This window comes from Pteropus alecto, unplaced genomic scaffold (genome assembly GCF_000325575.1).
Source record: "Pteropus alecto unplaced genomic scaffold, ASM32557v1 scaffold196, whole genome shotgun sequence".
Taxonomy (NCBI): Eukaryota; Metazoa; Chordata; class Mammalia; order Chiroptera; family Pteropodidae; genus Pteropus; species Pteropus alecto.
The window spans coordinates 445,877-457,243 of NW_006439717.1; the positions used below are offsets into that span (position 1 = coordinate 445,877).

The 11,367-nt window shown below is 34.9% G+C and overlaps 1 protein-coding gene across 1 annotated transcript in view; it reads left to right on the top strand.

Moving 5' to 3' along the window:
- LIMA1 (LIM domain and actin binding 1) overlaps nt 1-11,367 on the top strand; it is a 74,030-nt gene that overhangs the window by 6,632 nt on the left and 56,031 nt on the right. The gene's annotated exons all lie outside the window — the stretch shown is intronic.

Consider the following 11,367-nt stretch of genomic DNA (forward strand, 5'->3'; position numbering starts at 1 on the left):
AAATGCTACTTTAAAAAAATAAAGCCTTTTCTAATTTCTCCTACTTGAAACAGTGGCTCCCTCCTCCGTCTTCACTTAGCACTTTTTTTTTCTTTATTTTTTAATCTTAATGTCACTATTTACGAATTATTGCTTCCTTAAAAGATTATAAACCTTCTAAGTGTGAGAACCTGGCCTTTTCATTTTGTGGCCATTATACACATAATAAGCGGTTAAATACCAGAGCACATGAAATATATCTCATCTTGCAAACACTATTATTTAACAGTGTCTGGCTTCACATCACACTTAGAATAGCATTAAAATCTTTACCATTGCTTATAAATCCTTACTTAATCCGGCTGCCATTCATCTGTCGTCATCTCATACTTCTCATTCACTCCTTAGCCATATTATTCCTGCCTCAGGGCCTTTGCATCTGCTATTTTCGCTACCTAGAAAACTCCCACATCACTTCTCTTCACCTGGCTGGCTGCCTCTTTCCCATCATTCAGTTTTCAGCTCAAATGTCATTAGGTCAAAGAGCCCTTCCCTGACCACTATCTAAAGCATCTGCCCCCTTTCCTACCACCCCGCCTGTTACTCTCTTTGTATTTCCTTCATGGCACTAATCACAGTATTTAACTCTCCTGTTTCCTCAGTAGAATGGAAGCTTCATGAGAACAGAGACCTTGTCTGTTACTTTTAAGGTTATATCTTTAACAAATAGAGCATATTTGATATTTGACACTTGGTAAGTGCTCAATAAATATTTATTGAATGAATTAATAAGCCTTGAGGATATACTTCTCACTTTAACAAGTTTTGTTTTGGTTTGCAATCCAAAGCTTTGTTGTTGTTGTTGTTTTTAAAGGGACAACAGCTGAGGTAGTTCCATCAGGGTTCAAATCAGGTGGCAGTCTCTGAGGATTTCTGAGGTTTGAATCCTGTGATAGCCAGGATTAGTTTCATCTGAGTGCAAGTTTTCTAGGGTATTCCTGGGATCCAGGCCACTTTTACTACCTGTCAGCCTCCACCTCCAGAGTTATTTCTGCTGGCCAATACTAGTCTAGCAGTGCTCATTACATTTTTAAAAGCGAGTATAGAAACACTAAAATCCAACTGACTAGAATCCTCCAGCAACTAGAATTTTTCTCCTCTGGGAGAAAAATAAGAAAGCTATGGAGAATCTTCAAGGAAAGAGTATTTTCGTTATACTTACTACATACTCTAAAATAGGGCAGTGTATTGATTAGAAAGATTTTCAGGAACAGCTTTAAACAAGGGGTTTCTTGTTAACATCTAGTTGAACCAAGACAATGTAACTAATCAGTTCTAATTTCTTCCTATTTCTCTTCATTGGGTAGACTTATTTTTTAATTCCATTTTTTTCCTCAAGACTGGCCTAAAATTTTATTTAAAAAAATAATAGTTTTTATAGAAATTTACAGTTTTCAAAGTATTTTTATCCTCTTATTTAATCTTCATAACCATCCCATGTGAATTGTTATGTTTTTGAGATGAAGAATCTGAGACCCAGAGAAAATGACTTTCCCATGCCAACTAAAAGACCACTACTCAACAAATGCCTCTCCATAACTTTCTTAAACAGCACCATAATTTGATATAATTTTTAGAAGGTAAACATTAAAATTTAATTAAAACACTAACAATATGTTTGTGAGCAGTCCTTATTAAGAAATAAGATCAATAGCATCAGTTAAGATTAGCAGAATTTTATCACTTCTGTGGCTGTGTGATTTGGTAATTCTTTGTGACCAGCTTCATCTGTACTTGTCCTTGATTAAAGCATTGTTCGATGTTAGCTTCTCAGATTTTGACAAAAAGAAAAGATTAGAGAACTTGCCTAGAGAGGAGTCACTTTTCAGTAAACACGTTTTAATTCTCCTGCTTGAAGGGATTGGTTAAATTGATCTGAACTGGCTTTTCAGATTGAGCAAGACCTGAAAAAAACAAAGCATCTAAAATTTCAGATAAGAAGAGTGGAAGCCAGGCCCTTCCTGGAAATGGCCAGGAGTGAAACTAAGAAGCCCTGTATTTGGAGAAAACTTGATTAATTATTAAGGACAAAAGATTGGTATAAGGTGGTTATATCTTTAACGGAAGCAGACTTTTTAAATTGTTTATATTTGTTCTGCTTTGACATTGTAAAGAAGACTCTTTCATTAGCCAGTTTGTCTTAATTAAGCATGTAATTAGCAAGACCTATGAGCATATACTTCATAGACAGATATCCAATTATGTAGATGGACCTTTGTTGAAATATGTGGCTACTGAGAATGAACGAGCATAATGTTCTTTTGCATTTGTATAACAGGTATTTATTGAGCCCTTACAAGGTACCAGGCACTGACATTTGATGCATCTGATGATAAAGTGTGGAATGGTACAAAGGTTAAAAGAGAAACAGGCTGTTCAGAGTAAATTTATGCTTTGCATAATGGCGGCAATCCACCCTCCATTTCTACATTCTTTTTCCAATTACCTAACGCTTTTTCTCTACTTTTCCTCTAAATTTGAAGTTACTGATATAATTATCCATTTTTGTACTTACTGAAAGAGATTGTCCTTACTATATGAAAAAATACTGGAAAAGCCCTCACTGCATTAGATTGTTTGCCCTTATAATGAGTTAATTATCAACTGTGGGGGAAGGGGAAAGGGAAGGGGAAGGAAGGAAGAACCAAGTGAATATATAACAAATTAGATTTGAGAGAGAGGTAGAATTAAATTTAGATTAGATCTGATAATTCCTTAATTTAAAAAAAAAAAAAAGATTAGAAAGATTCTTGGGTGGTTCTTCGTGACCTAAAAATTTTAGACCAAAGTCAGTTTTTAAAGGCTATAAGTAGAGGTTACTCTTTTTAACTGTTGAAATAAGATATGTAAAAATTACTACAATTATGTAAAAGCTATTTTTGGTTTCAAAAGTACAAGAAGACAAGATATTCAAGTGAATGAATAATGTACTAGAAACCATAGGAAGATAATAGTTATATCATCTTCGACTTGGAGTTTTTACAGAGGTATTGAGAACACCTAAAATTTGGCCCTTACAAGGTATAATTTGAGAGAGACTTAGACTTTTTGATACAGAGAAATGGCGTCACAGTTTTGAGTAGATCTGGTGTTCCTGGTGGTCACTACCAGTTTCTCAGAGATGACATTAGAGATACTCTTTTATTAACTGGTGACTTAACAAAAATAAGTTGACCCTGAAATGCAGTGTACACTGAAACTGTATTTCTGGTTTATTCTGTGTGCTAGAGATATTTGTTTCCATGCCAGCCTTCTAAAAAATGAATAAGAGCTAACATTTATTTAACCTGTCTGGGCCACAGTTTCTTCATCTATAAGGTGGGACAATATTCTGAGTGTGTTACTATGAGGATTAATAAGTTTATATATGCAAAACAGTATCTGACATATGGTAAATGATGACATATGGTAGATGATGAGGATAAGACTCAGAATAATTTCCTAATGTTACTCAGTAAGTAAATGGTAGACTGAAGATGTAGACCTGAGCTGAAAGGAAGCTGGCGCAGTCAGCTTAGATGTGGAACAGGCTGGGGCATCTGGCCCAGCCTTTACCATTTCTAGTTTCGAGACACTTAAGACTGGGCCAGATCACCCCCAGAAATCAGGAAGATGTGTTTTGCAGTAAGTCATTAGAACATTAGGGTTTGTCAGATTGTTTCAAATCCTGTCTCTGCCTCTTACTAACTGTGTGACCTTGAGCAAGCTATTTCACCTTTCTGAGCCTCGGTTTCTTCCTCTGTAAGATGAAAATAATAATATTTGTTTCATGGTATCATAGGATTAACTGAAAAAGATCAAATAGAATGAATCACCTTGCATATGACCAGTGCTCAATAACTGATCCCAGGCTTATGCTAAAGTGGTCCAAACTTTTGCCTGGTTCTGACACAGTTCATCTAGATGATGGGTGATTAGGGTCGGTGTCTGCCTCCCTGCTCTTATTTAATATCCCTGGGATCAAGCCAAAACTAAACTCCTAAAGCTATTTTTATATTGGAATCATAGGGGACCCTTTTCAGAAAAATTCGATGTGTTTAGATTCTACATGAGAGATTCAGATTCCAAAGGTGATCCTGATATTCAGAGCACCACCCCCCTTCACCCACCCCCACACAAATGAGAGACATTAGACTAGCTAGTTAAGGGTAGCAGCTGGAGTACCACCCCAAATAGTGATCTTAATGCATGGATTGTCATGTAGTGTCAGTCAGGCTTCTCAGAGGGCTGTGCTCTGGTGGGAATATGAATGAGCAGTCAAGGGGTGGATGCCCTACAAAAGGGAACCAGGAGTGGATACCTTACAAAAGGAAACTCTCCAGAAAGGAGGATCTCATCTGTGTAGTCAAGCAACATTTCTATTGGAAAGAATATTAATGAGATCTGGATAGGAATCAGACACCAGGAAAGACAGCTGCTGTGAGAGGCAATTTGAATTGTACAAGGAGTTACACATGATATTCAGAAGTCCTTGTGCAATTTTAAAAAGTAATTAAGTTGTAGAGATAATAAACAATTTATAAATGACATTAAAAAGTAAATGTAGTTTCAAAAAATAAATGTATTGAATGGCCAAGTTGAAAATATACTCAACTTTCCCCATGATTAAAGGAATAGAAACTGAAACAATAATGTACCATTTTTCACACATCTAGTAGTTGGGAAAAATAAAATAACAATGCTCAATATTGACAAGGATGTGGAGAATAGGCTTTCTCATATAGCTCATGGTTCAAATATAAATGGATGCAAAAATATATATAAATTAATGCAACTTTTTTGGAGGAACATTTGGGAATGTCTGTTAAAATTTTTAACACATAGGCCTTTTGAACTAGAAATGCTGCTTCTAGGAGTTTACACCGGAAATGCACACCTCTATGAAGGCAAGAGTAGGAGCGTGTTCATTGCAATCTTGTTCTTAATAATGAAGATCCTAAAGCAACCTAAATGTTCATTGACAGGGGGCTGATTAAATAAGTTATAGACTGTTTTGGAGGAAATATTATTAAGTGGTCCCGAAAGGTTGAGGTAGATCTATATGTCCTGATGTGGAAAGATGTCCAAGGAGAAATAAATAATTGCTGGACAACACATTAATATAAGACAACAGTAATTTTTTAAAAAATATGCATTTATGCATGATGTATGTTAATATCTCTGTGCCTCATTTTTCTTATTTGTAAAATAGGCATCATAATAATATTTACCTCATGAGTTATTGTGAAGATGAAATGAGATTATGTAGACTGCTTAGAACAGTGACTGGCACACAGTGTCATATATTTGCTATTATTTTTATTATCACATATAGGCAATATCAGAAAGCTTATACTCTAAACAATGACAGAGGTTTCTTTTGGGAGGTAGAATGGGCTCAGGGGAAGGGGTGGACAATAGCAGGCAGAGACTTCTGCTTCTTATTGTTTATGATGAGCAGGCCTATCCCTTGACTAATCACCCTGGTGAAGAAATGGTGAAGAAAATGACAGCTCTGGTTTGGAGTGCTTGTCGAGACCTGCAGAGGAGAGGTTCCCCAAAGGAAAGGAGGAGGTTGAAGGAGCATGGTGGTATGGGGAGATGGAGGGATGCTGACGGATTCCACCTTGACTGCAGAAGCTCTTTTTGAAAACTACTGACCTATTAAAGATCAAAATTTTTTTAATTGCACAAAGACCTTATAAAGACCCAACATTTATATTTGGACTTATCTTTTTTGCACTTTAGTAATGTTTATACTAAAGAAATGATTTATGTTTAATTTGACTTTTGAATAAAAACTACAAAATAATAGCTCAAAGTGGCTAAAATATCGAAAAAGAGATGGTAGTTTTTCTAATAATTATAAAATAAAATTTCAGTGTTTTAAAGAGGCCACGAATTTCTTTTCAACTAGTGTTACTACCTGTTATATGATATTATAGAGAGAATAATTTATGCACTAAAAATGTCAGCTGAAGCAAATATTACATTTATGAATTATTTTTTATCAGAGCCTTATGACATAGTCCTTGTTAAGACAATATGACATGCAAACTAAGCTAAGCTCAAATATGTGTTCTGTTAACTAAAAGTTTAGAATAATGTTTATTGACTGTGTCTTAGACACAGAGGCATGCAAAGGCTGACAAGACTGGTTCTGACCTCAAGCAGTGTATCAGGCACTGTTTTGCATTTATTATCTCCTTTTTTTTTAGAATGACCCCCTCATTTTACATAGAAGTATAATACAGGTCGCCATGTGTCTTGTTGACATCAGAATCGGAATTGGCTGCTATTTCTACGATACTGCTCCCCCTCCAATCCAAATAACCATGATGTGAAGATGGGCGATGTGAGCATTGTGTCGGAGGCACACTGAGAGTTCCTAGGACCTCAGTGATCATCTATTATCCCGTCTAATGACTTTCAAACTATAATTTTTTAAATAGCAGTTTTATTGAAATATAATTCATACACCATACAACTTACCTATTTAAAATATGCAATTCAGTGGTTTTTGGCATATTCGGCAATCGCTGACCACAATCAATTTTATAACATTTTTATCACCTCCCCCCCCCGCCCGCCAAAAAAACATACCCATTAGCAGTCAGTAGTTCTGTACACCCTCAGTCTCCCCGCACACCCCACCATGGCCAAGGGCTAGACAACCACTAATCTTTCTGTTTCTATAGATTCGCTTATTCTGGACATTTTATATACGTGGAATCATACAATATGTGATCTATTATGACTGGTTTCTTTCACTTGGCATAATTTTTCAAAGTTCATATTGTAGCCTGTATCAGTACTTCATTCCTTTTCACAGCCAAATAATATATGTACTTTTATATGGATAGACCACATTTTGTTTATTCATTCATCAGTAGATGAACATTTGGAATGTTTCCACTTTGGGATCATTGTAAATATAATACTTTATGAACATTCATGTACAAGTTTTTATATGGACATGTGTTTTCATTTCTCTTGGAGATACACATACTCACACATACATAGGTAGGAGTGGAATTGCTAGGTCATACAATAATTACATGTTTAAACTTTTGAGGAACTGCCAACTATTTTCTGAAGCAACTGCATCATTTGACATTCTCATCAGCAGTGTATGAAGGTTTCAGTTTCTCTACATCCTCACCAGCACTTGTCAAACTATCATTTTTTAACCACACTCCACAATAAGAAATAGTTTACATTCTTACCCAGTTTATATACATACAAATAACTGAAACAAAAGCTTTATAAAAGACTTCCTATGCTATGTGTGATGCACTCTGACATTTTCTATTTCATTCTATTTCATTAACACAAATAAACATGCTTTCACAATTCACGAATTGTGACCTGCATTTAGAAAAACTCCAGGCCGTATTAACCCCTTCATTTTACATAAGAAGAAATTGAGGCCCTGAGAGATGACTTGTTCAGCATATGATACTGCTAATTAATGACATATTAAAGATTAGAACCCAAGCTTGCTGGCTTTCTGCTTAAACTTTGACAACTCAATAAATTATAATTGCCCTCATATTCAATAGATAAAAATAAATAGGAATTTCTATTCAGATATCATTTTTTTGACCTCATAGATTTTTCTCAAGCAGTATTTTAAATTCAGCAACAAACCAAACTAGAAAATAAAAAGGAATAAAAAGAACTCACTTTTATTTTATTATCATGAGTCATTGGTCTACACAATGATTTTGTGCCTTCTGGGCAGGGAAGTTAGATGTAAACCTAGATGATAGGTAACAAATATATCAGTTCAGTGTCCAGATTCATTTTTGTCTAAACCTTAGTCTGCCTTTAAAAAGCAGTCATTTTCCTACACAGCCAAATTTGAATGGCAATATAAAATTTGAAGTGGGAAATAGAAAAATGCTGCTGTTTTTCCATTTTTCTTAGAATACATAGAAGTCTTAACTCCTTTTATTTCAGTATTTTCAACATGTGATGGGGAAACCTCTGACACTACAGTCACTTCAAGGTTCTTGTTAAAATGTGGTTTTCCTTGGCCCTCCTCCAGACCTAATGAGTAACAGTAGTGGCATGGGGCCTAGAAATCTGTATTTTAAACTTCCTAGGTGATTCTTATATACACTCAAGGCTGTGACCTACTGAATTAAGTTTTTTTACCCCCTTTTGTTTCTCATCTTAACTCCCTTTTAGGTTCTAGATTTACTACCTGAAATTTTGTTACCTAAAAAGCTAAATAGTTATTTGAAAGAATTAGCATTTGTAAGAAAACACCTGAACTATGCCAACAGAGAGAGTTAACTAAAACAACCTGTATTAATAAGGTTCAGTTTTATTCTGGAGTTTAGTGCTAGAGACTTTTGATGGCTACATCTATGTATGGGTTTCCCATAATTTGAAATGATTTGTTTTGGAATAAACAAACACAACCCACTGTCTTCTTTCATTTTCTTTTCCCACAAAGTACTAGTCTATAAATTGAGCTAAATTTAACAAATGATTTCAGATACCATCTATTCCTCTCTTTATTTAACAAATATTTGAGTGTCCACCATGTGCTAGACACTGTTCTGAGAGTTAAAATACAGTATGATTAAAAATAATAATCATCATAGTAGTAGTATTAGTAGTAGTAGTAGTAATACAATGCGATCAGTGTTAGGGTTAGGTCTAGTACTTTAGGAACTTAAGAGGAACCTCCTAGCCCAGGTTTGGGGGTTCCAGGAAGGTACTTACAGGAAAGTGTCTTCTAAGCTGGGACATGTAGCATAAGTCCAGGGGAAGGTCTAAAGCATTTTTAGACAGAGTGAGGAGCATGTATGGAGAAAGGCTAGGTAGGGATCAAGCGAGAGAAAGTGGGCCTGCCTAAAGATGTGAGAAAAAGTTTATACAAAGTTCACATGTGAAAGAAAAGAAAATAAAAGGCGTGTGTGAAACAATACTTATTGATTGAAGACAGTAATAATAAAGATTTATCGAGCATTTGTTAGGTGCTAGGTTATGTTGACCCCTGGGAATTTGGTCATTGTTGACAATTTTCTTATTGTCTAGGATACATGTTTCTACAGGGACCTGGCTAAATGTCTTCCAAGAACAGTAGCAGTGATTATTTTACATGCCTACACACTTGACTGTCACCATGTTGCTGAATAATAGATAATGAGCCTTTTATGTATAGTATTTTAAATTATTTAGTGTTTCCATTTTTTTTTTCATATCACTTATCTCAGAGTTTGAATAAGCTAACATTACTAATTCACAGTTCTGAAAAATGATATATGCTTTCTTGACGACTTGTTTTGGACTGCATAATAACCATTCATTTTTTTTGTACTGATAGTATTTTGGATAAAATTTATACCTTTAGCCAATTTCATTCAAAACAAATTTGTAGAGTTCCTTCTATTTAGAAAGCAATATACTAGATGCTGTCCCTTGACCTCAAGAATCTTTCTATCAAGTAGGACTGATAAAATTATAATAAGGCAGGGGAAGTGACCTATACTAGTTGGGAATAGGAATACAGCAGTTCAGGAAAGGATTTTTTGAGGCGGTAGTCTTTCCCCTTGAGTCTTAAAAGGTGAGATTAAGGAAGGGATAGCACTGATAGCTAGAATGAAAATAAATATGATGTATCAAGGTAGTAGATACTGGTAATGGCATAATTTTGGAGATTCTAGACTCCTTTTCATGTCAAAATTCTATAGAATTAGTTTCCTCACTATCAGAGAAAGAAGTTACAAATAAAAGGGAATATGTACTAGAAAGACTCTTGCGATGCTTGAATGAAGTCACAAGTATCATTATGAATTTAGAGTTAAAAATATATGCATATACAGATAGGTAGAAATAGAGATAAACATAGAAATATAGATATGTATATATACATGGGTTAATTTACACACATATATTTCTTGTTCTGACCTTTAAGAGAGCCTAGAAGTAGTGATATCTGAGTAGCATGAGTACACCAGTGCCCAGATCTGTTTTCTCCAGTAAAAGGAACCAGGGCTTCTTGGAGAAGTGGTTGATTCCAGGGCTGGGCAGGGCAAGTACAAGATAAATATGGAACATTTTATAGTGCCAGAAAGTGAGGAAGTGCTAAAACAAAACAAAATTGGTGGCATGTTGGAAGGACACTAGAGCCAAGATGAAAGAGCTCCAAATGGCCAAAGCTGGAACAATTTGAGCATAAATAAGTAACCTGGGGAATAAAATAAATATCTACGAGTCTATACTAATATAAGGTGATCGAATAAATAAGTGAGGATAAAGGACAATTCTTTCTTATAGAATTCCAATTAAAAATGTAACAGGAAGGAAGGCAGTAGAAAATCACCATTAGAATACCACAGTAATAATTGCTGAAGGCAAGATCCACCCATGAATGCTAAAATTAATGAGTAAAAGTTTAAGGGGGAACAGGGTTAAAATATCTCCCGTGAGATATTTATGAATCATAAATGGGGAAAAGTAGTAACTTTACAGTGGAGAAACCTGGCAGACACCACCTTAACCAAGTGATCAAGGTTCACATCGCCAGTAATAAGAAATCAGCTTCATGTACCCTCTGATAGGATGAAGTGAGGAAAGCACATTAGCTCTGTCTTATTTTCCCCCAAATTCTATAACTTCAGTCTAATCTGAGAAAAAAAAAAATTTTTTTTTTTTTTTGAGCATTGCGAGATCTTCCAGGCTCATCTTTATTTGCCTTGCACCAGCTCTGGAAACAACCATTTCTCTAAGGAACTCTGGTTCTTTTTATTGAAGAAACCAAGAAACCCTAATTGAGAGACATTCTATGTAATGTCTGACCAGTACTCTTCGTAAGAGTCAAGGTCATGAAAGTCAAGGAGAAACAACTGTTATAAATCGGAGAAGACTTAATGAAGGCATGACAGCTAATTTCAGTGCAGGATCCCAGAACAGAAAAAAGACATTAGTGGAAAAACTGGTAGGATTTGAATAAAGTCTGTAGTTGAGTTAATAGTTTTGTATCGATGTTTATGTCTTAATTTTAATAATCGTGTTGTAGTAATGTAAGGTAAATCAAGGTGAAATGTATATGGGAACTTTTGTACTATCTTTGCAATTCTGTGTAAGTCTAAAGTTACTTCAAAATAAAAGATTTAAAAAGATATTAACTTTCAAAAATTTTTCAAGTATGTGAATTTAGTTACTATTTTTAATACAAAAATATACCCTTAGAAATAACTGTAGTTTGTATTCCAAAAAAAAAAATAATTGTGGGCACAATATTGCATATTGTTCTTGTTTAAAATTTCCCTTTGCACCTTAAAGTTTTTTAGGTTGTTTTTTTTCCTTTTAATTGGTTGCTCCCTTTTACCT